Here is a 24,312-nt window from a genome sequence, read left to right on the forward strand (position 1 = left end):
CTTCCTGAGCTTCAAAGGGTAGCCTGAGGGCTGTGCCTAATCTCTTCCTGACTTCTGAAGGTGCCGTCCCGGTCACTGGCAAATGCAGACCACACTAGGGCCTGCCTGCAATTTGTCACACTAGACAGATTGGTGCCAGACCTAGGGGAAGGGGAACTGACCAGAACCAGTTGGAGTTAGACAAAGGGGGTGACCCCACCCCCAAAACACAGGCTGGCACTGGGTATTAAAGTGGCACCCTCAGAACTTCTAATTAGAGCACTCACTGGCCTGTAGAGATTCAGAAGGATGACTCCCTTGCTGTCTGAAGAAGGAAGACTGGACCTGCTTTCCTTGAACCCAGGTTCCCAGAAGTCTCTCCTAGAGTCAGTTGGCTGACATCCTGTTTGAGCTACAGGAACACTGGACACTTCCATAGGCCTCACAGCAAACTTCCATAGAACTGCTCAGCTGACCAGCACCAACCAGACCTGCCTGGACCTTGCTGCGGGCCTCTGCCAGAGTGGCTCCTGATTCTCCCCCCGCCCCCCCCCCCCCCCCCCCCTCCACTCAGTGGTGCTTTCCCTGGTCCTGAACCATTGGCTGGTGTTAGATTGTAATCCTCTCATCTGCAAACAGCAAGTACGGGACTCCAGGAGGGAAATCCAGATGTTCTGATTTCTGGGTCCGCAACAACCTCCTGCTTCTCCCAACAATGCCAAGCTCTGCCTCTTCGCATCAGCTGCGATCGCCCTTGTCTCCTGCCAATGCGAAGCTCAGGCTGGTGACCTGCTCTTTACATCAAGAACAATCTTTTGCAGTCATACTCTGGCTTCCATCGAGCTCTTTGTGCTGCTAACAATCTTCTTGTGGCCCCCACCAACTCCAAGATCCATTTGTGGCTCCTCGCCGGAAACTAGAATGAATTTGAAGTTAAACTCTCCACCAGGACGAACCGAGTCCCTGTATCTGACCTGCACTCAATCCCAGTCACAATTAACGTTTGACTTTGACCCCGGTCCAGTGCGACTAGACAAACACAAATGGTGTTACTTTTACCTATAACTTTAGAAGTGTATAACTTTGATTCATTTTATTCGTTAGAATATACTCTTATTTTTCTAAATTGTTTTTCTTATGTTGTGTTTTCATTTTATTACTGTTAATATAGTGCTGTATAAATATTTGCACATTGCCTCCAAGTTAAACCTTACTGCTTTTGTGCCAAGCTACCAGAGGATTAAGCACATGTTTATTTTGTGATTTTTGCAATTTGCCCTGGCAAGGCTTGTGTTTAATGTTTGAGTAGGACTATCACCCCTCTCAAATAATAACCCGGTTTCTTACAGAGACATATAGAGGAAGCACAGTATCGCCACATCTGCCTCAAAGTGATGTCAGGTTAAGGGGACTAAATAGCATGGAAATTTAACATTATTTGTCTTGACAGAGTCCCCCTCAAGCACTGTGGACAATTTCAGAGGCATCAACAAAGTGGAGTAGAACCCCATAAGCATTACTGGGCTACGCTGGAGTGACAGATGGTGCTGTTGAAAGCCCAAGTGGAGAAAGACATGTACCCTGAAGGTTCTTGCTCCTTTGGTGGAAAAAACATGAAGACTCCTGTGTAACAAAACGGCAATATGACAGTGGGTTCAGCCACCACACCAAAACAAACACATGATGGTCCAGCCTGAGGTGACCAATCCCACCCCAGTGATAAATTCACAGAAATTATGGCACTGTCCGCTAACCAACACCCCCGTCCCTTTCTCCCTGAGGTGAAGTTTTTAAGGCTATAAGGGCATATTCAACACTATGCTGAAGGATGTCACAGACACAAAGACCACATTAGAGGGCAGAATTGACGGGCGGCAGTAGTTAGAACTTTTCTGTGTTAATCACAGGAAGTTTGCAGAAGGGGTTACCAATGATGAATCCACTTTATCGTCACTGTGACCACCATAGTGACATAACTGTATTGTAAGGTCAGATGCATGGCAGAGGTGCTGGAGGGTCTGCATATCAGGGCCTGAGGACACAGAGGGGCGTTCCTGTCAAAACAATACACACTTTGTTGACATACATGAGAAATCGAGGGTCCACAGCTTGACAGTTCATGGAAGAATGGCTGCTGCAGCATGGTTTTGTTGGAGTACACCACCATATTTTGTCATCAAACAAGCACAAGGAATACCTTGGGTGGCAACTAGCCCCTGAAAGTGCCTCTGCACCCACTCTTTGCAAAACTCATGAACTACTGCTGCTACGAATGTATTCTCAAGAAGGTAAGGGAGCATGGCCCATGGGAATTTGAGAAATCCAGGGTACACCTTTTCCCAGACTATTCAAATATGCTGCAGTATGAAAAATGAGCTTTCCAAGATGTCAAACAGTGCCCATGTTCCAATGAGATGTGCTTCTCCCTCATGTACCCAGCAAAATGAGAAACCAACATGTTTAGCTCCCCTAAGGAAGTTGAAACCTCGTTGGAGAACCAGGGTATATTGCGTCCCGCCAGAGCAGGAGAAGCTAGACAACCTCCGAGTTTGTCACAGCGTAAATGGTGATGAAGGTCGGTCTGTCCAGTCGACCCACAAAATAACAGGCTGCTGTCATAAATATACATCAGACTCCAACCACAGGCCACCAGAGCTGGAGTATGCTGCAAGTGATGCTTCATCCCGTGGGGTGTGCACATGCTCCATGAACAACACAGATGATAGTCAATTTCACCTTAATGAGAAGGTTCAAAAGAATATCATTTATATTGACTAAGGATGGTATAACAAGATTCTGGTCCTGGCAATCATGTAAGATGTTTTCTCCAACCTTCAAGCTAGCGTGAACCTCCTGCATTCACTGGAGTTCACTATGAACATGCTGAAGTCGCACCTGACTGCCTCTGAGGTGCTCCCTTTCATCCGAGCTGTTCTGGACACATTGCAGTGTGGGGCTTATCCTCCTGAGCAGCGCGTCCAGGATATTCAGGCTATGATACCGATGTTTCAGCCTCTATCCTAGGTTTTGGTGAGGCTGACTTAGGCTTCTGGGCCTCATGGTCTCCTACATCCTACTTGTGACACATGCTCGCTAGTATATGCAGACTATGCAGTGAGACCTGACGTTCCAGTGGGCGCAGCATCATTGGAATCTCTTAGATATGGTCCAGATCTCGGAGTGGACTGCATAGGACCTGCAGTGGTGGCTAACGAACCGCGACCAGATCAGATGCAGACCCTCTCTCTTTCCTAACTAGATCCCACAGTAGTGATAGTGCGTCACTCCTGGGATGGGGCGGCCACTTGGGACACGTGGCGGTCAGAGGACCCTGGTCTCCTGCGGAATCCAGACTCCACATCAACATGCTGAAGGTCCGTGCAACCCAGCTGGCATTGAAAGCCTATCTGCCCTCCATAATGGGTGAGGCCAGTGCAGGTGTTCAAGGACATCACCGCCATGTGATGCTGCAACAAGCGGGGCGAGGTCGTGGATCCTCTGTCAAGAGGTCCAGCGTTTCTGAGCATGGCTGGAACAAAAGCGATTTCCCTGCAGGTTCAACACCTGGCAGGTTCTCTGAACGCTAGAGCGGACAAACTCTGCTTGTGATGCCTAGCGGATCACAAGTGGTGTCTCCAACCGGAGGAGGCCTAAGGTCTTTCAGCGATTGGGAGAGCCTTGGTTAGATCTGTTCACCTTCGTGTAGAACGTGTAATATCAGAAATTTTGCATGCTAGGTTTTCCAAGGTTATTTACAACAAGGGGTGGTGATGGACAGAGTCTCTGAATTAAGCAGAGTACTCTCACCCAGTCAAGAGATCAGGGCTAGATCCAACACCGTTTTTTAGCTCATTGCACCATCCCAGTTTCAGAACCTGGCTGTATGCAAATTAGTCTGTCCCTGGCCCAGTGCATCATGGGAACAGGGCAGACCAGACTACAAAAGCCAATTCTTACACTGGGAAGGAAACAAGCTTCCGGGGACCGGTTTCTGCCATTTCAGGCGTCTTCGGCCCGGCTTGCTTGAATCCTGATGGTGCAATGAGCAAGGGACTCACATCTGAGTATACCCTTCCACGCTTAGGGTGGACAAAATTATTTACAACAAGGGGTGGTGATGGACAGAGTCTCTGAATTAAGCAGAGTACTCTCACCCAGTCAAGAGATCAGGGCTAGATCCAACACCGTTTTTTAGCTCATTGCACCATCCCAGTTTCAGAACCTGGCTGTATGCAAATTAGTCTGTCCCTGGCCCAGTGCATCATGGGAACAGGGCAGACCAGACTACAAAAGCCAATTCTTACACTGGGAAGGAAACAAGCTTCCGGGGACCGGTTTCTGCCATTTCAGGCGTCTTCGGCCCGGCTTGCTTGAATCCTGATGGTGCAATGAGCAAGGGACTCACATCTGAGTATACCCTTCCACGCTTAGGGTGGACAAAATTATTTACAACAAGGGGTGGTGATGGACAGAGTCTCTGAATTAAGCAGAGTACTCTCACCCAGTCAAGAGATCAGGGCTAGATCCAACACCGTTTTTTAGCTCATTGCACCATCCCAGTTTCAGAACCTGGCTGTATGCAAATTAGTCTGTCCCTGGCCCAGTGCATCATGGGAACAGGGCAGACCAGACTACAAAAGCCAATTCTTACACTGGGAAGGAAACAAGCTTCCGGGGACCGGTTTCTGCCATTTCAGGCGTCTTCGGCCAGGTTTTCCAAGGTGGCTCTCGCTCCAAGACCATCTTTATCTTGAAAGGATCTCAGGTCTCTTGTATGCCTTTCTGCCCATACCACTCCTGCCCAGATCTCTCAAGAAGATCAGGAACGACTGGCCCGAGTCATCCTTGTTCTAGACTGGGCACCGAGAGTCTAGTATCCCAAACTTCTGAACATGAGTGTCTATCTTTAGATCAGACTGCCCCTTCGGGAGGATCTTCTGTTGCAGCAACAGGGGAGGGTCTTCCACCGGAACCTGTCAACGCCTTCTTGCGTGGAGATTGAGCGATTGCAGTTAATAACTTTTGGCCTTCCTCCCGAAGTCTGCAATTTTATTCTTGCAGGCAGGCGTTGTAAAAGTGAGTTTCTGTTGCAGTACCCCCCCCCTACTTTTTGCCTGAAACCTGATGCACTTTTTCCTTGGTGTGCCCTGGGTCCTTGCCAATCAGGTACCCAGGGCCTGTGTTCCTTCCTCAAAAACTGTACTAAAGCCTAAACCCAATTGCCAATTGTCAGCCCCTAGTAAATGGTACCCTAGGTACCCAGGGCATTGTGACCAGAGAAGACCCCTAAGGGCTGAAGCACTTATTGTGCCACCCTTAGGGGCCCTGTACCCTGACACACACACACTGCCTTTGCAGGCTGAGTGTCCTGGTGCAGAACTAAACAAAGAGTCAACATGGCACACATCCCTGTGTGCCATGCCCACAAACCCCCTGCCCTGGCATACATCAGCCATCCCTCTAGCTGGGTTCCCTATGCCAGTGGTATGGGCACAGGTGCATGAGCCCTGTGCCCCTACAGTACCCAGGGCCATTCCTGGGCACTGTAAGTGCAGTGATGCCATTAAGAGTATATGGTGCTGGGAGGGCGGCATTACGAACTCCACAGCACCATAGTGGCCACACTGAAGACTGACAAGTTTGGTATCAAACTTCTCAGCACATTAAACCCACACTGATGCCAGTGTGGGATTTAATGTAAAAAGCACTACAGCGGGCATCTTAGAGATGCCCCCTGAAACCTAACCTACAATCCACGTCTTGTCAGAGAGGCTGCCTAGGCTGCCACACAGCAGATATGTTGCTGGACCCCTGGGTGGAGAGCTCCCGCTCTCCTGGGCCTGCAACAATGCACATCCCGTGACGAGGTGCCAAGCCTCCTCCCCCAGGATGGGCAGGGGAAGCTTCAAAGGCATTCCGCTTTTGTGAACTCCTCCAGACCACTTGCTGTACTCAGCAACTGGCCCCCACCAGTTCTGACCCCCACACTGGCGGGAAAACTGGGGGAAAACCCTACGTCAGACAGGGGGGAGTGCCAGCCTGTGCCAAATCCACCCCTCAGGTGGGAGAGGCGAAGTGATGCACGACCCCGGGCTCCGGCCATCTTGAAGATGGGGAGCCCTGCCCAATTACAGATAGGCTCCTGCCCACATCCCACAGGAGAGGAGCAGGCTGCCGTGCAGCTGCTAAAAAGAGGAAGACACCAACTGATTTGGCCCCAGCCCTACTGGCCTTTCAACCCTCGAACCTGCTCCTGCTAAACCCCAGCGTCTCCAGTGGTCAGCAACCTCAAAAACCCCAGAGGACCAGACTGCCTTGTGGCTCTGATTGCCTGGGTCTCCACCGAGCAGTGGTACTGCTCAAAGCAAGTAACAAGCCCTGGCATCAGCCCGAAACCGTGAACCCTGTACACTCTGCACCCGCCTAGCCTGGCTTGTGCTGGAGTGGATCAAGACCTTGAGGACGTCCCCCCGGCGATTCTGACCTGGAATCCAGTGCCCAAGGACCCTCCTCTACGACCCCGACGACGCCTGTAGCCTCAGGACAAAGGACCCCTCCGACCGTGACCAGCAGGGGGTAAGATTTCCCGACCTCAAAAGACACCCCTGCACCCGGCGCTCCACGGACCCTTGTGCCCAACTCCTGGGTACCTACCTATCCTCCAAGATTCCAACTTACCCCTCGAAATGTTGGTTGCTCCAGAAGATCCTCTGTCCCCGAGCCTGCAGCCTTTGTTCCCTTTTCAAGATCTCCATTGAATAACATAGAGTGCCCGACGGCTCAAAAGCACCCTGCACCCAGCCGCCCGAGTGCCCCTGGCAGTGCAACGTGTACCCTATTCTACTTCCCGATTTGCCCTGAGCAAGTGACCAGGAGCCCAGCTCCCACAGCCGCGTGGCCTGCTAGCCAGCAGCCACCAACCGAAGGCCCCCTGCCTCTCATTGGATAACATTGGGCCTAACTACCTCTGCACCCGACTGCCCCTGTGTCGCTGAGGGTGTACCAACTGTACCTACCTGACCCTGGGAGACCCCTGAGTCTATGCCCAGAACCTTCACTTCACCAGTCGAGTACTCACCTGAAAACCGATGACTCACTTTCCTGCCATAGGATAACATTGACTGGTTTGACTCGAAAAATCTTCTTAGTGTGAAGTTTTGAAACTTTAAAATATTCATCTAAAATCAGCCGAATAACGAATTTCGATTTCTTCACCTGTGATCAGGAGAGAAGCCAGTACTGTACCTTGTAGCCCAGCACTGAACCGCAAAAGTAATCACAACCGTGATTACTAGTAATCTAAATTTCGTCCATAGGAAACCATTGACTGTTTTTCTGTGAAATTTCTTCTGTCTACTTTTGAAAATTACAAATATTCCTTAAAAATCGTACCAACTACTAAAACGTAATTACTTACCTGTCTTAGGTAGAGGCCCCAGTGCTGAACCTAGGAGTCCAGTACTGGATTACAAAAGTAACGAGAACCTACTTTACCTGTGCTTTTGAATTTCCTTCCATTGGATAACATTGCTAGTTTTTCACTGAAAAGTTTCTACGTGTCAACTTTTAAAATACCTTTATATTCTTTAAAAATCATTGCAACAACTAAAACTTTTTACTAAACTGTTTTCAGCTTAGACCCCAGGACTGAGTCTAGGATCCAGTCCTGAAGTTACAAAAGAAATCTATAAAGCAATCAACTGCATTTATGTAGAAAAACCCATTGAGCTCCATGTTAAATTGTGTTTAGAATTGGGTTGCCTACTGCAACCATTGTACCTATTGTATTTACAAAGTGTATTGCCTCTTTGCAAAGTAATGACCTGAGAGTACTCGTATCGAGAAAAGTATATTTTGATACATGTTGGTTCTAAAAATAAAACTATATATTTTGATATAAAAACAATTGGCCTGGAGTTCAGTCTCTGAGTGTGTGAAACCTTTTGCTGACTGTGTACAACAAATGCTTCACACTGTCCTCTGGTACTGCCTTACTGCTCGACCAAGCTACCACTTTTGAGAGTAAGGTCAGCCCTGACTTTAACCTCTGTTATACTTCTGGGGATTGTGGACTCTACACACTGTGCCTTACTTTGGTCCAGTATAAATAGAGCCACTTTCTCACAGGCGTCCCACCACCAAGATGGTAGATGCCTGCCATTGGAAGCAATATATTGTACAGACAAGTCCATTGACCCACTTTCTGCCTCCCTTTCTGATGTTTTCCTTCTTATTCTTACCCTTGCCAAGCAGGGCTCTGCTTTGGGGACTCTAAAGGGTTATCTTTCTGCTGTCTCTCCCTTCTTTCGACTGCTTGATCAGCCCTCTTTATTTAAGTCCCCTATTGTAAATAGATTTTTGAAGAGCCTTGTACATATGTTCACCACGTCTCCATTTATTATGCCTCAGTTGGACCTTAATTTGGTCCTCACATTCTTGATGTATGCTCCATTCGCACCTCTTCACAATCGTCCCCTCAGGCTGCTCAGCATCAAAATTGACTTTCTTGTGGGAATTACATCGGCCCAGATGGTGAGGGAGCTGCAGGCTTTATCTTCCAAACCTCTATTCTTCTCAGTTTTTACAGACAAACTCCTGCATTGCACTAGGGACTCTTTCCTGCCAATAGTGGTGACCCCGTTTCATATAGACCGTCTTCTAAACACCTCCACATCCCTCTAAGGAAGAGAAGCGACTCCACCGTCTGGACCCAAAAAGAGCGTTTTCGTTCTATCTTGACCAAACATGAGAGTTCTGGATGTACGACTAACTCTTTATGGGGCATGTTGGTGCAAAGAAAGGTCTGACGGTGCAGAAACAACCATTTTGTTGATGGGTCTTTTTCTGCATCAAGATTTGCTAATCACTGGCAAAGAAGCAACATCCTGAAGGCTTGAGGGCTCATTCCACCAGAGATAAAGCTGCGAACACTGCGTTAGCACATGGAGTCCCAGTCCATGTTGCCAGGCAGCAACATGGACTTCCCTGCACACATTTACCAAGCATTACTGTCTGGACAGTCTGGTCTGCAGGAGCGGGCTTTTCACCCATCTGGGCCTGCATTATTTCCTAGTTTATATTTGTTCATAGTCCCACTACCAGGGATGGTATTGCTTGGGTATTTTTTCAAAGGTAAGAAATCTGCGACTAGAAGTCTGAACAAGTTAGTTATCTTCGGTAATGCCTTATCTGTTTAGAGAAAATATCTAGCCACAGATTCCCTACTGACCCATCGATCATTCCCTTTCTGCGAACAGATTTCTAGAATCTGGGATGAAACTTTTCAGGGCCCTAGTTTGGACACATTCCAGTGTCACTACACTTCATGGCTCTGCGCTTCTGCTGTGGAAAGAAGTGAACAGTAACTGACGTCAGTGTGCCGAGATGGCACCTTTATAGGTGATGCAGACATCACTTTTGATGTGAACAATGCGATCGACGCCTCGTGGAGCTGACGGACTCCACCTACCAGTGCACAGGGGTACTGCTCACGAAAAATCTTCCAGATCCAGTCTGATGTCTGGAGAAATTCAAAGGTAAGGAATCTGCAGCTAGATATTGTCTCTACCAGATAAGGCGTTACCGAAGGTAAGTAACTTGTTTGTCAGTTCCATAGGGATGGACACTTTGTACGTTCGGTCCTGCAGAGCTTTCTAGTGTCAATTTGTTTTGCATACCCAACTCTAGGGAGGTATTGCTTGGGTGTCTATTCTAAGGTAAGGAATCTATGGCTAGAAGTCTTTATCGGATGAACAAGTTACTCACCTTCGGTAATGCCTTATCTGGTAGAGACTATATCTAGCCTCATACTCCTTACAGAGCCATCCACCCTACTGCAAACAGATTTTTAGATTAAGGGCTGTTCCCCTTTCAGGGCACTAGTTTCACTCACCAGTGGTCAGTACTCTTCGTGGCTTCGCGCTTCTTGACATGGAAAATCATGAGAAGAAACTGCCATCACCGCGCTGGGGTGGTGCCTATGTAGGCATCGGTCACGTTACTTCTGCCACAGACAACGCCATGCGGAGCCAAGCGACACCACCTACCAGCACACAGGGCTGTGGCTCCCAAAAAAGTCCAGATCAAGCCTTAGGCCTGGGGATAATTCTAAGGTAAGGAATCTGCAGTTAGATAGTCTCTTCCAGATAAGGCTTTACCGAAAGTAAGTAACTTTTTCAAAAGGGTCATTTGGGTATTAATCATAGCTGAACAACAGCTAATAAAGGGATACCTTGGTGGTTCAAGGTAGTTTTATTCTGAAAAAGATCCTAGCTGGCATTTATATTCAAAGTGCTCCCTGGAATACAGTCAAGCCTATCCTTGTTTTTAGGGACCAGGATGAGACCCAACAGCATTGAAAGGCGGTAAGCCTCTAAAGCTTCCCATCCTCTGTCATGCTGACCAGGGCATCTCCAGCTAGTGGAGATGCCCGCCTCCCTGACCAAGCCCCACTTTTGGTGGCCAGGCCGGCTAGGAAATTAGTAAGCTGGAGAGGTGGGTCCCCTCTTAGCCAGGGCCACCCCTTAGGTGCCCTGAGCTGAAGTGACACCCCCTCATTTCAGAATCCTTCATATTTTTTGAGGATTCTAACCAGTAGGATTAAGGGTATGCCATCTTTTCCAGAGGGAGTGGACATACAAAGGTTGTAGGCACCCTGAAAGTAAGTAGCCCATTGGCTGCTACGTTCTAACCCCTGTAACGCCCTAAACCTAGTATTTAGGGACACCCTTGAACCTTAATCCTCAGATTACTGACGACCTACGAAGAAGAGGACAAAGAAGAGCCATGTAGCAGCGAAGACTGAAGACACCAACTGACAGCGTCCCAGCCCTACCGATGTGTCTGCAGCCCTCAAAGACCCTGCTGAAGAAGAGCTACTCATCCCGCAGCCAAGGTACCTCCAGAACCCTAGAAGGCTGACGCCTTCTAAAAAAGACTTGTAATCTGTAGTGAACCTGTCCAGAAGAAATCCAACTTTAAAGACAAAGTACTCTGTCTCCAGAACAGTGAAATTGACTACCTGTGCACCGGACGCCCTCGGCCCGAGTTTCGTTAGCCCACCAGTTCAGCAAAGGTTCCCCAGCGATTTAGAACAGAAGTACACCGTGGGTTGACCCCTGCCGGATCCCCACATCGATGCCTGCATCCTCTGCATGGAGACCCCCCTCCCCAACTGCGACCTGCACTGGTAAACTGACTTCCGATGCCAAAGGACACCACTGCACCTGGAGGCCCTGGGCCTTGGGGATATCTACTGACGGTGTTCCAAATCTGCAGCACACCCCATCTTATCTGGGCAACAGTAGTTTTCTTACGTCCAGCCTCCTGTGCTTACCTTAACCCTCAGAGACTGGGTTACCAAACTGTTCTACCTACCTGTAAGTAGTACCACTGTGATTGCCCCCTTTCTCCATTCGATAACATTGGTACCAGCACCAGAGTTTGACGTCGGCACCTAGCCGCCCTAGTGCCGCTGGTGGTTCAGTGAGGTCACTTACCTGAATCTTGCCTGGTACTGATTATTCATCCAAAAGCTCAGTATCATAAATCGTTTACTTACCTGCATATTGCTGATTGTGTTTCCTCCCTTATGATAACATTGTTCTGCCTGAAAAATGCACCATGTCCACTTTTTACATTGAAAAACAGTGATATTGCAAAAGGGTGGTGGTATTGCGATGGCTGTGAAATCCAGTTACCCTTGTGTCTGGAAGACAGTGGATCTGGCAGGATGTGAAAGTGCTTTTTTTAAAATTTCCTTTAGTCATAATTGTACTTTTTCTGGTCTTCTTATTTATCGTCCCCCCGGTTGCGATATTACTTTCAGAAAGGCTCTTCCGGAGTGCATCAGCTCCTTAGCAATGGGCTGTGCTAATTTTAGCATAATTGGAGACATCAATCTCCATTTTCATTGTAGTCACATCCCTGCCATCAGCAGCACTCTAGCCGATCTGGTGTAGTGTAGTTCCTATTATCCCAATAGGCTCTGCGCATTGGAATAATATCTTCAATAGTATAGACCTAGGGCAGAGGTTAACTAGGTCTTCTACCGACGATATTAGACTTAAAGGTTTGTGTTTGCCAGCTAGCTCAGAGTTCACTAGAAACTTTCTCAAATAGACAAGGAGGATTTTAACCTCCCTGGATAGACAAGAAGGGATTTAGTTTCTGACAACCATAGAACATGACAACTTTGCTCTCCCCTAATCAAGAGTGTATCTCTAGAGTCGTGTGAAAACAATAGACAACTTATTTTACTCAGTCAGTACGTGCATTCTTAGTTTCACCAGTTTGTAGAGAAATAAGAGATGGGCGTGGTTCAATAAAAGATGTTATTTATTGATCAGTCTCTTTTCTCATACAAGAGAAATGAATCGCTATTATTGCAATACTTGTAGTTAAGTAAAGTGCATACAGTAGAGACAGAATTATAAAATAATACTGTAAAAGCATTGATATGGTTTCTGAGCCATATGATACTTTAAAATGGATAAAATAGATACATACATATATACATTTGACTAATCGTACTCAACTGGTGCTTCTAACCACGCCTACCCCAATGTACCTGACCTAAGCCTAATACGTGGGCGGGAGTAGATAAGTAGCAGTTTAAGTTAAGTTTGTTTTGCCAAGGGACTGATTCAAGAATTCTCTGCAAGGGGTTATTCAGTTCTGTACCTGAGATCTAGAATGATGGAGGGCTGGTATCTCTTATCCCAGGTCTTGATATTCCAGCTGCCTGCGAGGGCTGCATGGAAGCGCCGGAGCTGGATTTCTCGGCAGGAGAAAGACAGCATCTCGTTCTCAGCGCGTCAGGAAGGCGGGGCAGCGCCTGTGGGCTTCGCTCTCTGCTGGGCTCCTCAGCACGTCTCGCTGCTCCGATCTCGTCACCACCGCATGTGTTTGCTTAAGGCAATGTCGGTAATATTTATACCTGAAAGGTGCCGAGATTGACGTAAGGATGGACATATATACGTCAATAAGGATGTCATATGAACGGGCTCGCTCGCACATTCTTTTGCTGAAGTTCTCGGTGAAATCAAAACAATGGTTATGGGAATTTCCCAGGTCGCTGTAGGTTTGATTTGTTTTGAGAACTCCGTATGCCTTATCAGGGGCTGGAGGAATATCGCTTGTCTAATTAGATGGCATGCGTTATGACCTAATCAGATAACGCGCTTCTGTGCCGTGGTGTGGCTTAATCAGATAACGGTTCTTGCACCGTTGGATGGCTGCTAGTTAATTATTAACCAAACCAGGGTCAGGAATAGGGGAATCGATACAGTACCTATAGGAATACATCACACTGGAGGCATTTCAGCTTACTCAATTGGTTACTTCCCCCACCCATGTGGGTGGTCATATTCTTGATTCTTTTCTTACCAACTTGTCTGGGGTTAAAGTGGCCAAACCTTGTCCGGTCGCGTGGACCGACCACTTTCTAGTTAAAATCTCCCTCCAGATTGGAGAGTACCTCTTCACGCCTGTGCATAGAGCTGTGCTCAAGCGTCACTGGAGGAAACTTAACCTGGTGGATTTTCATCATCTCTTGGAGCTCAATCCACTAGGTCCTCTTCTTAATGTTGAGTCTGGTTATAATCACTATGTGGAGTGGGTTTCTCGGGCTTTGGACGCACTGATTCCTGCGGTTTGGACAAAACAGCGTTCTAAAACCTCTAGTCCATGGTATGACCGTTCCCTGCGGCTGTTAAAAAAAGCCTGCAAACTGGCAGAAAGGGACTGGCGGAAACTCTACGATGCTGAGAAAAAGAAGCTTTATTTGGCGAAAGTCAAAATTTATCACAAAGCAGTATGTAGAGCCCGTGCTGCCTACTATGTTCAGGAATTTAGCAACAGCTCCAATCCGTCCAAACTTATTTTTAAGGTCCCTGACAGCCAACAGAGCCGCTGTGTCAGAAATTTGTTCAGCGACCCACTGCGAAGACCTGGCTTTGTTTTTTATTGAAAAGGTCCAAGCCATTTACCGTGCTTTTTAGGTCTCGCCTGTCGATGCGCATGCGCATCGAGCAAGGCGAGAGTATTGGGACTTATCCGCTCTTTATCCACACTGCAAGGAATCGTGGCGATTCCTTGCAGTGCCCGTGACTTTTAAGCTCAATGCGCATGCGCATTGAGCTTAAAAGCGCGTGCACGTCCGTCTTTGTTTACCCGCTCCGCCCCCTCCCCGCCGTCTCGCATTTCCCCTGTCGCACTTCTCCTCCCCCCTCCCCTCTCTTCCCTCCGTCTTGTTTATTGTACCCGCTCCGCCCCCTCCCCTTCCCGCCGTCTCGCATTTCCCCTGTCGCACTTCTCCTCCCCCCTCCCCTCTCTTCCCTCCGTCTTGTTTATTGTACCCGCTCCGCCCCCTCCCCTTCCCGCCGTGTCGCATTTCTCCTCCCCCCTCCCCTCTCTTCCCTCCGTCTTGTTTTCATCTTTAGATCCTTAAGGTAAGGCGTGGTTACTCACTCAATAGACGGTTATCTCTATATACATGGGGAAGAGGTTACTGCCTCGGTCGAGTGGTGCGAGTGAAACTCTTGACTGTCCCCTACTCTCACTACCCCCACGCCTCCTCTCCCGGGAAGAGGGGGGCACATACCTGAGGGCCGCGGCGAGCAGGGAGTCCGGGAGGCCCCCGCGCATATCTGCACATAAGAAACCCTGAACTAAGTCACGTCGCTGTAGCTTCCTCTGCTTGAGGTGGGCGCCCCAGAGACTTTATCAACCGTATTTACCGTCATCCTTACAAATACTGTGTGCTCAGCCTTGATTCTGGCAACTATTTGCTAGTCTGCCACCACTGTATTTATTTAAAAGAAATCTGTGTGTACACAAACACTACATACTCACTAATATACACGCATGTGATGTATGCAGATGCCCAGAGTGCGCAGTGCTGTTTATTATCGTTACTGAGTGCAGCGAGGGACACGGGGAGTTTCCGGGGATGCCATGTCTGTCCCTCAAAGCCGTTTAAATAGCGTATTCTTCTTTGCGGAAGTGCACGTCGGGTTCCTGCCAGGGTGATTCTAAGCACGAGGTTAAATCGCATGAGTGAAATGAAATATCTCATTACATGGGCCTCTTACAAGATGGTTAGTTAGAATGTGTCGTGCTCACACCATTCAATTCACAATTGCACTACTACCCTTGTACATATAGTTATTAGCAGATGTCATTAGTAACATTTAATTGGCTCACAATTATTATCATGGTATGTCACATGTATAGCACACGAAAAGCACTTCAGTATGTGCTTAGATAAAACTCATGTTTCAGTGCAGACCCCCCCCCCACACCTCACGGTGGCCCTGTGATCTTGCACCAGCTTCTCTTCAGCCCATGCACAGGATATGTAGGCTACATAAGTGGCAGTATACTCTGCGCTGCAGCCGCATGGCCATCTGTGTACATTCCTGCAGATGAAGGTGATGTGCTTAACTTGCACCATAGCACTGTTCTGTGGAACGTTTCAAAATTTATTGAACTAATGTAACCCCTTGCAAAATTCACAGGGGGCACAGTGATCTTCTTTACCCCTGTACAATCCTGCCGTTTACGTCATGTTTTTAACCCCCAATACCATCCTGAAGAAGGGAGTAATGATGTACTTAGCCAAATGAACATGCTGCGGGAGGGTATGGTGATGTGTTTATGGCCTGTACTATTTAGATGGAGAATGCACCCTCAACCCCTCACCCTCACTCACCCTCAACCCCTCACCCTCACTCACCCTCAACCCCTCACTCACCCTCAACCCCTCACCCTCACTAACCCTCACCCTCACTCACCCTCAAACCCTCACTCACCCTCACTCACCCTCAACCCCTCACCCTCAACATCAACCCCTCACCCTCACTCACCCTCACTCACCCTCACTCACCCTCACTCACACTCACCCTCACTCACCCTCACCCTCACCCTTACTCACCCTCACTCACCCTCACCCTCACTCACCCTCAACCCCTCACCCTCACTCACCCTCACCCACCCTCACTCACCCTCACTCACCCTCAACCCCTCACCCTCACACAGTGGAATAGGTCTCGGAGCATTTGAGTTAGAGCTTTTAGAAATGTTTATGGTTTTTTTTTTTTAATTCTTTAGCATTGGCTACAGGAAACAAAAATGCTAAAGATTTACAAAAAAACCCATAAACAATTCTAAAAGCACTAACTCTAATGCTGCGAGACCTATTGCATTTCCAATGCTTGTTCTAGTCCTGAGCCGGTTGTTGAGCCTACTAACCTTTTATTGACTGATAGTCATGCCCTTGTCTCCCTGCTTAATCTATCGTTGGAGACGTTTCGCATGTTGGTCAGCAAGGTAAAATCTGGTTCTCCCACTGACCCCCTGCGTCCAGCTCAGTTTAAAGATTCAGCAGACTTCTGTCTTCCCCCTTTGCGCCATCTTATTAATCTTTCCCTCTCTTCTGGGGTCGTCCCAATCAAATGGAAACAGGCTGTGGTGACACCTATACTCAAGAAGGTCACCTTGGACCCTCTTAAACTTGAGAGCTACCGCCCGATTTCACTCCTTCCTTGGCCGGCTAAAATCACTGAGGCCTTTGTTGATGGGGTGCTACCTGAACATCTCACTAGGGCAGGTATTCTGGATCCATCCCAGAACGGTTGTCGTGCTGGCTACAGCACTGAGACCGCATTGCTCTCTATGACAGAATATCTTAGGTCCGTGCTTGATTCGGGTCAGACCGCGGCGCTGATCCTGCTGGATCTTAGCGCCGCGTTCGACACGGTTTCACATAAGATTTTACTTTAACGTCTTGGTGAGGCAGGCATGTCGGGCACTGCACTCGACTGGTTCAGATCTTTTCTCGCTGACCGGACTTTTAAAGTGGTCACTCCACCATTTGAGTCCAAGTCCTATCCGTTGCAGCTGGGTGTGCCACAGGGCTCGTCGTTGAGTCCCACACTTTTCAATCTTTATGTGAGGCCGCTGGCGGGTGTCGTCAAGCAATGGGGCATTACGATGGTCACGTATGCTGACGACACTCAGCTGGCGGTCGTCCTGAGTGGTGACTCCGACCTTGATGCCCCCAGCTTCCGGAACGGACTCTCGGCAGTGGCCAGCTGGATGAATACCAACTGTCTCCAGTTAAATGCCAAAAAAACTGAGGTCATGGTCGTGGGCAAACGGGCCGATCTTTGGGGTGACATATGGTGGCCCCCTGAGCTGGGTGTGACCCCCATTCCTGTTCTGGAGCTAAAAAACCTAGGGGTATGGCTGGATCCTGCCCTTAGCTTCTCTGGACACACCAAAAAAGTGGCGGCCACCTGTTTTGGCATCCTGCGAGGATTAAGACCTATTTTGAGGTTCTTTGATCCCTCCACCAGGCAGCTGATTGTACAGGCCTCTATTTTATCTCGGCTTGACTAATCCAGCCCGCTTCTATTGGGAGCCAATCAGGCAGAGATCACTCGGTTACAACGCGTCCAGAACGCCGCAGCCAGAGCCCTGGTGGGCTTACCCAGATTCTGCTCAGCAGGTAGTACCATCCGCTCGCTTCACTGGTTGCCTGTGGCACAGAGGATCCACTTTAAGACCTTGTGTCTCTCTTTTAAGATCCTCAAGCTGGCCTCTCCCCAAAATCTTCAGAATCTGTTGGTGCCCTATGTCCCTGCCCGAAATTTGAGATCTTCAGGACAGAATCTGTTAACTGTTCCTCGGTTCAGGCTATGTAGAGCCGGCGGTCGGTCCTTTAGGGTACTGGCCGCAAAATTGTGGAACTCTCTTCCGCCCCATATCCGGGAAATGGATGAGCTCTTGAAGTTCAGGAGGGCTATTAAAACCCATCTTTTCTCACATTTAGTTTAGCCTTCATGCAGTTCATCTCCTGCCGTTGCCGCTGTGTTGTGTTTTTTACTCTTGGAAGCACCGGGACGCCCCTTGGCTGGGGCATCCGTGCGCTATAAAAGTGCGCTTAACATAACATAACATATTTAACTGCAACAAAGTATGTTTGGTTCTTAGAAAATATACTAACGGTAATATTTTTACAAGCCATTGGTCTACAATTTAGTCATTGTGTGTGTATAATCATTAGTATTGCGTCTTCGGGTAGATCATTTGGTGTTTTCTATGTCAATAGGAAATTGTATATTTCAGAGTGACAGTAGTTAGTTTTATGTTAGTTGCAACGTTTGTCTTTGTAGAAAACATTCAGGAAAATGAAGATTAATCCAAAGGGAACTTGGATTTATTTTCCAGACTGCTTTGTATTTCCTAATTCTTGAATTAATCAGTCAGTGACAGTTCTGAATCCAGTCCAGGCTTGCAATCTCGCCGCGGATCTGAGCAGAGCAGTGCAGAGCAGTGTGAGGCGTGGCGAGGCGTCTGCGGAGCAGAGGGAAACACAGCAGCCTCCGCCTCCACCAGGAGACGCTAGACGGCGAGAGACGCTGCGGTCGATCTCTGAGCCCTGAGTTTCTGTGTCTGTGCCCGCCCTCCTGAAATCTCGGGAGGAGAACCGGCGGGAGCCTCGCCGTAGACCGGAGTGACCGGCCGAGGGTGTCAGCGGAGTCAGCGAGCATCTTCAACCCGTCTCTGCCCCCTTGCCCCGTCGAGCTCACATCGGCGGTGGGGGAGTGGCGGAGTGGTGTACCAAAGCCTGACTCGGCCCACCAAATCTTTGCGTTTGCTTCGTTCACCCCCCCCCCCCCCCCCCCCCCCCACCCGCCGCTCCCGGCCCGCTCACAGCCCAGGTAGTATTACACGTCTACCAAATTGCCTGCCTTCGTTGCTCCTGAGGTGGTTGAGCTGAGCTGCGGTGTTGCGTTGTCCTGAGCGAAGCGGGGACTGTCGCAGCTTACTCATCTGCGGATCCATCCGGTGTCGTGCCTGAGCCCCCCCGGGAGCTGCCGGGGGTGTGCGGTGCATGGTGTGAGGCTCCAGTATCCAGGTGAGCTTTAGAGCGGAGCACAGCTTGGAGCTTGGAGCCAAGGAGTCGGCTCGCTGTGTCTGCCTCTAGCCCCCAGCTTTGCTGTCCGGCTGCTTCCCAGCGAAATTTGCAGCCTGTGGTGTTGAGAGCCGTTAGAGGGAGCCGTTCTTCACCCGACCGCTCCAGCAAATATTCCCCGCTCCCGCCCCTACTGAGAGCCACTGTGAGAGTCATCATGAGGAGGTGAAGTGAGCGCTAAGTGAAAAGCGAAGTGAAAAGCGGCAGTAAGAGGAACTGCTTGCGGCGGGCTGCTAACACTGCCTCCACAGAGAGCAGTGACAGAGAACAGCGTCAATCCCGCCTAACTGCGGCTGCTGGCTGGCGACAGGCGACAGTTACAGCAGGGACATGTAGCGGTGGGGGGTACCTCTGTTGACGAAGGTGCCCCTCCCGCTTTGCTGGAGTTCTGGAGTACCTGTAGTGGGTACTGGCTGCAAGGGCTAAAAGGGCAGCTGGACATTAGGGCCCCGTACTTGGCTGCACACAGGAGGGGGGCCTAGGAGGGGCAAAAGAGGGGTAAAAGTGGGGGGAGCTTGTGTTAAATTGCTTGTAGTAATCGGGGGGCCAGCTGCCGGCTTTACAAAGAGGGAGCTAAATTAGAGAAATGAGATCAGGAAGAGTCAGACAGATCCCAACCCCAACCCAGAAGGCCAAGAGTGAAAAGCAAAATAAAAAGAAAAAACAAAGTACAAAATTAGAAGGTTGTGCCACGTAGCAAAAAAGTCCTCTGATCTCGCCTATAATAACAATGTTCAGAAATATAGAGGAAGGTACCAAATGAAAACTAGCCCCAAGCGACAGACTGCTATTGCTTAAAGATCCTGGAGCATCCATTTATTCTACATCAGCGGAGATCCCAGGCCTTATGACTCCTCTAGCACCCCAGACATCCTTATCGCCGTGGAACGGAAAAAACAACGTGCAAAACAAATCAGCCCAAAATTTAAATGGTACAATCCAACAATGGCTCTTGCAGAAACCACTCCAGAATGAGGAAAAGGTTGGTCCAAACCCGGCAGTTAAGGCGGAGCTGATGAATTGCACCAGTATAGGTACGTTACACAAAGAGGACACATGCTTGAGCAACGATCTCCTCCAAGTGAACAGGACAAAAAGCGAGGGCTTCATATTTAACACCAATGAAGAAAACTTAGAACATCTGAATCAAACAGCAGGCTCGCAAAACGTTGACCAAAGGGCGCTTAGCTACTGGGAAAAATCCTATTCCCCAATAACAATCTTTAAAACATCTCAAGGGGACTATACATCTTCGACCCCGAAACCAGCAACTAACAATGCAAGGTCAACAAGGCTACAGATAGCCGCTCAGGTCCACCGGGTGGACCAAGATGATCAAGAAGGCAAGGCCAACGTTTGGCCGACTGAAACAACGCCGACAACAACTAAAGACTTCATGCGAATATCGGTTTCTGAAACGATTAACCAACTGGGTAGTAAGCAACACGTCAATCCACAAAATATTACGGCTTTACAAGGTTTCAAAACCACTCGAAGAATCATTAACAATAACCCCTTCGGGGAGACAGGTGAGAAAAGCTACCAGGTTAAACTGGACCAAGATCAAAAACCCAATTCAGAATTAAAATCGCAGCTCCAACAAGGGGAGACAGTTACTAACCAAAGTGATTTCTCTGAGATATCTAAATCCTTACTGAATACATTACAGACAACAATACTGGCGTTTAATATGCAAAGTGACAAAATGGATATACAAATAGACCTCATGAACCTTATAGTAATACAAATCGCAGGGATTAATACCAAACTGGAAAATATGAATAATCTTATCTCAAGAGCCCAGGCAAAATATTCAGTCCAGTGTGCATGTAGCCCAATAATTGATAAACTATGCCTTTTGCCCACCCTCCTTGAACAGATAATACTAATTAACAAATCCACTCTGGGAGGGAAGGAAAAAAAAGATCTTATAAAAGTTAAAGCAGAAAACAATCAAGTTCACCAAAGCATGGAACCCTTCAAAGACGAAACAGACAGCCAGTCAACTAGAAATTGTGAAATAAGCAATCAGGAGAAAATACGCAATAAAGAAAAAAAAACTGTCACGTAAACAATAAAAACGCGACAGGAAAGCACGTAACAAAATACCCCAACTTACAGAGCAGCTACCAACAAAGATTTATCCAGTGTTCTGCTTTACAAAGACGGGCAATGCAACAACAGTCTCGGTCAGTTCTACAGAGGACCACTCGATTAGTAATAGGAACCCAGAAACGACTGATAAGGACAACTCAGCTAACGAGAACCAGACAATTGAAAGGGTTGGAGAGATAATCCAGGATTTAAGCACAAGCCCTGGGGTCCAAAAGAAGACTACGAAAAGAAAAGGAGACAATAAACATGGGTCTAAGAAAAAGGTTATTTTTGCAGAGAACATAATCGGAAACAATCAAAAGGATATTCAAGTCCTTCAGAACAAAAGTGGGCAATGCACTGAAACCATCAAAGTTGATCTGATAAGCCACGAGCTACCAGGACCTACGACCAGCAATTTAACAGCTCACAATGCTTTTGTAGAAAAAGCATTGGGTAACAAAGCTGCAAATAAACAAGGACAATTCAAACTCGAGAATGAACGGCGAAAGCTAACAAATGTTCATGACAATCAAGAAAACTCAGTCCAGGAGATTCAAAAGTGCGGAGAGAGCACGACTGAAGGCCCGAAAATGGATATTCCACAGGTTCAAGTGTTTGGCCTTGGGAAACCCTACCCAATGGTGGAAAATCAAAGGAATCCTCAATCCATAAAGGGAGACATCAACACCCGAAGGAATATCGATCAGGAGTTAGATACCACCCACTGTTTAGGACGCTGGGCGGATGACATCCAGGGCTCACACACTGTGGAAGATCCCAAGACCCAACATGTAAACATAAAAATTGAAATAAAAGACGACAAAAAGCAAATCAAAGTTAAAAACAAGGCAGAATACCCAATGCTACAGCTAGGTCACTGTAACGTTCCATCGAAGCGGCAATTATTGCTAATTCCAGAAAATGATTCAAAAGGGCGTCATGACATCCTGAACAGGGGCAATATATTGAAACTAACAGCAAACATCCCAGCCTTAAATTATTTGACCTCGGCAAATTTGTTGGCAGTGGAATTCATAGGAATAGAATGTAAAAAAAATAAGGAGCAAACGTTGACAACTTGGCTGACTGAAGAGGACGCTCAGCATATCATGAACTCAAAGGCTCAATTTGAAGCTTGGGGAATTAAACTGCTAAAGCCAATGTCACCACGCTATCCCAGCCCTTTAAATAGTAACCTTAATGCCAACAAGAGCAATGGACAAAGGCAAAAAGAAATCTCGCAGAATAACCAAACATTCCTCAAAGGTGCATTGGGCAACAGTCTTCCAACAGTACAGAAAAGAAATACGCAGAATGACCAGGCATATGGTCCGGATGGGCCTAAGGACAACTGGGGCTGGCTGCCAGGAGTGCTAAATTCGAACTCATGCCATTGACCAATGGAAAAGATTCCAACAGTCCAAGACTTGAGCAATATACAAATGCTCTCATGGAACATTGCCGGGGCAAAAAAATGGCTGGAGAACGGGTCCCATCCAAACAAATGGGAAAAATATGAAATAATAGCTTTGCAGGAAACCTGGGCACTAGAAGATCTCCCCTTAATAAATTACATACACTATACAGTCCCAGCCATCAAAACCAAAAGTTATGGTCGACCAAAAGGGGGCCTGGCAGTCTATATATCCACAGAGTTAAAAATAGATACCGAACAGATGGCCCCTGTAGGACCTAATATCCAATTGATTAAATTAATACCTGGGTCTGCGAGCAGATCAAAAACTGTCCTTCTGATAAATACATACGCACATCCCCTGGCTAGGAAAAAATTGGCCCATATCAAACAACTAATTGCAATCATTACAAACATCAGGAGTACCATCCCTCAAGCAATTTTCAAACACGATACTTCGTTCTGGGGTAATCATCTCCTTAACCTATATATAAAAAAATAGAGCGCCTAAATAACATACCGATAAATTGGCAAGGTTCGATTATGATCCCTATATTCAAAGGAGGAGATAGATCAAATCCAGCACACTATAGGCTGATAGCCCTGCTGGATGTAGAGGGCAAATACTATGCCACCCTGGTGTTAGAAGAGCTTAAGGCTTGGTCTGATAATCTCAACCTTATCCCAGCCAACCAGACAGGCTTCAGGCAGGGCTTAGGGACGACAACAAATATTTTAGGACTATCACTAATTGCAGACAAGTGTAAGCAGAGGAAACTACATCTCTAACTCTGCTTTATAGACCTAAAAGCTGCTTTTGATAGTGTTGATCGTCACCTCCTGTGGAAAAAGCTGCGATCATGGGCCATTCCTGAAAGGCTATTAAAAGGTATCTTGCTATTTTATTCGAACACGTGGTTAAGAATCAAGATAGGTGATGGGTCAAGATTATCAAGGAAGCTGACAACGACCAGAGGCCTCAAACAAGGGTGCGTTCTGGCCCCTCACCTTTTTAATTTGTTTTTGTCTGACCTCTCTCAAAGGCTGGACCGCATAAATTCCCATCCACCGAAACTGGGTAAATTGAGACTTTCTCATCTTTCTTACGCCGATGACATGGTGTTAATGAGCCAAACTAAGATCGGCCTCCAAAGAAGTCTGGACGAAATGTCAGCTTATATCTCAGAAAACAATCTTGAAATAAACATACCCAAGACTAAAACTATGGTGATTGGGAGCCAACAGAGAAGTAAACAGACAATTTGGCTTAATGGCAAACAACTAGAGGAGGTAAAAAAAAATACAAGTACCTAGGACTCTATATCGATAACTCAAGAAGTCTTATGGAGCAAAAAAGGTACATGACACAGAGAACAAGTGCCCTCATATTTGCCTTTAGCTTACTGGCTAAAAAGTTGAAGGGTCCTTCTTATAAACCCCTGCTCGCAGTAATGAAGGCAAAAATCCTGCCAACACTAACATATGCCACCGCTGCCTTTCATGGCGAAGATGGAGAAGTCCTAAATCAACTAATAGTTTCCATCTACAAAAAAGTATTTCAGACACAAAGGTCGGCCTCCCCAGCCCAGGTTCGCCTTGAATTCGGCCTAATAAATGAAGATATAGGCAGAATGTATGCGACAGTGAAAACTTGGTATCGCTTGAAACAAAATGTAGCTACATCAGAAATAAACGAAGCCCTTTGGTCCGAAGTAAACGAGGACAAAACCTCTCTTTTTAATCAATACCTATGCAAATCCCTCTCAACCATAGCTACAAAAGAATTATGGGATAAAAACCTCTCGTATCAATCCTTCAAACAAACTATAAATAAAGTCTCAAA

At 47.5% G+C, this 24,312-nt stretch overlaps 1 protein-coding gene across 1 annotated transcript in view; it reads left to right on the plus strand.

Annotated features, from left to right (window-relative positions):
* Positions 1-24,312, plus strand: part of USP9X (ubiquitin specific peptidase 9 X-linked) — a 1,542,050-nt gene that overhangs the window by 1,487,270 nt on the left and 30,468 nt on the right. The gene's annotated exons all lie outside the window — the stretch shown is intronic.

This window comes from Lissotriton helveticus, chromosome 8 (genome assembly GCF_964261635.1).
Source record: "Lissotriton helveticus chromosome 8, aLisHel1.1, whole genome shotgun sequence".
Classification (NCBI taxonomy): domain Eukaryota; kingdom Metazoa; phylum Chordata; class Amphibia; order Caudata; family Salamandridae; genus Lissotriton; species Lissotriton helveticus.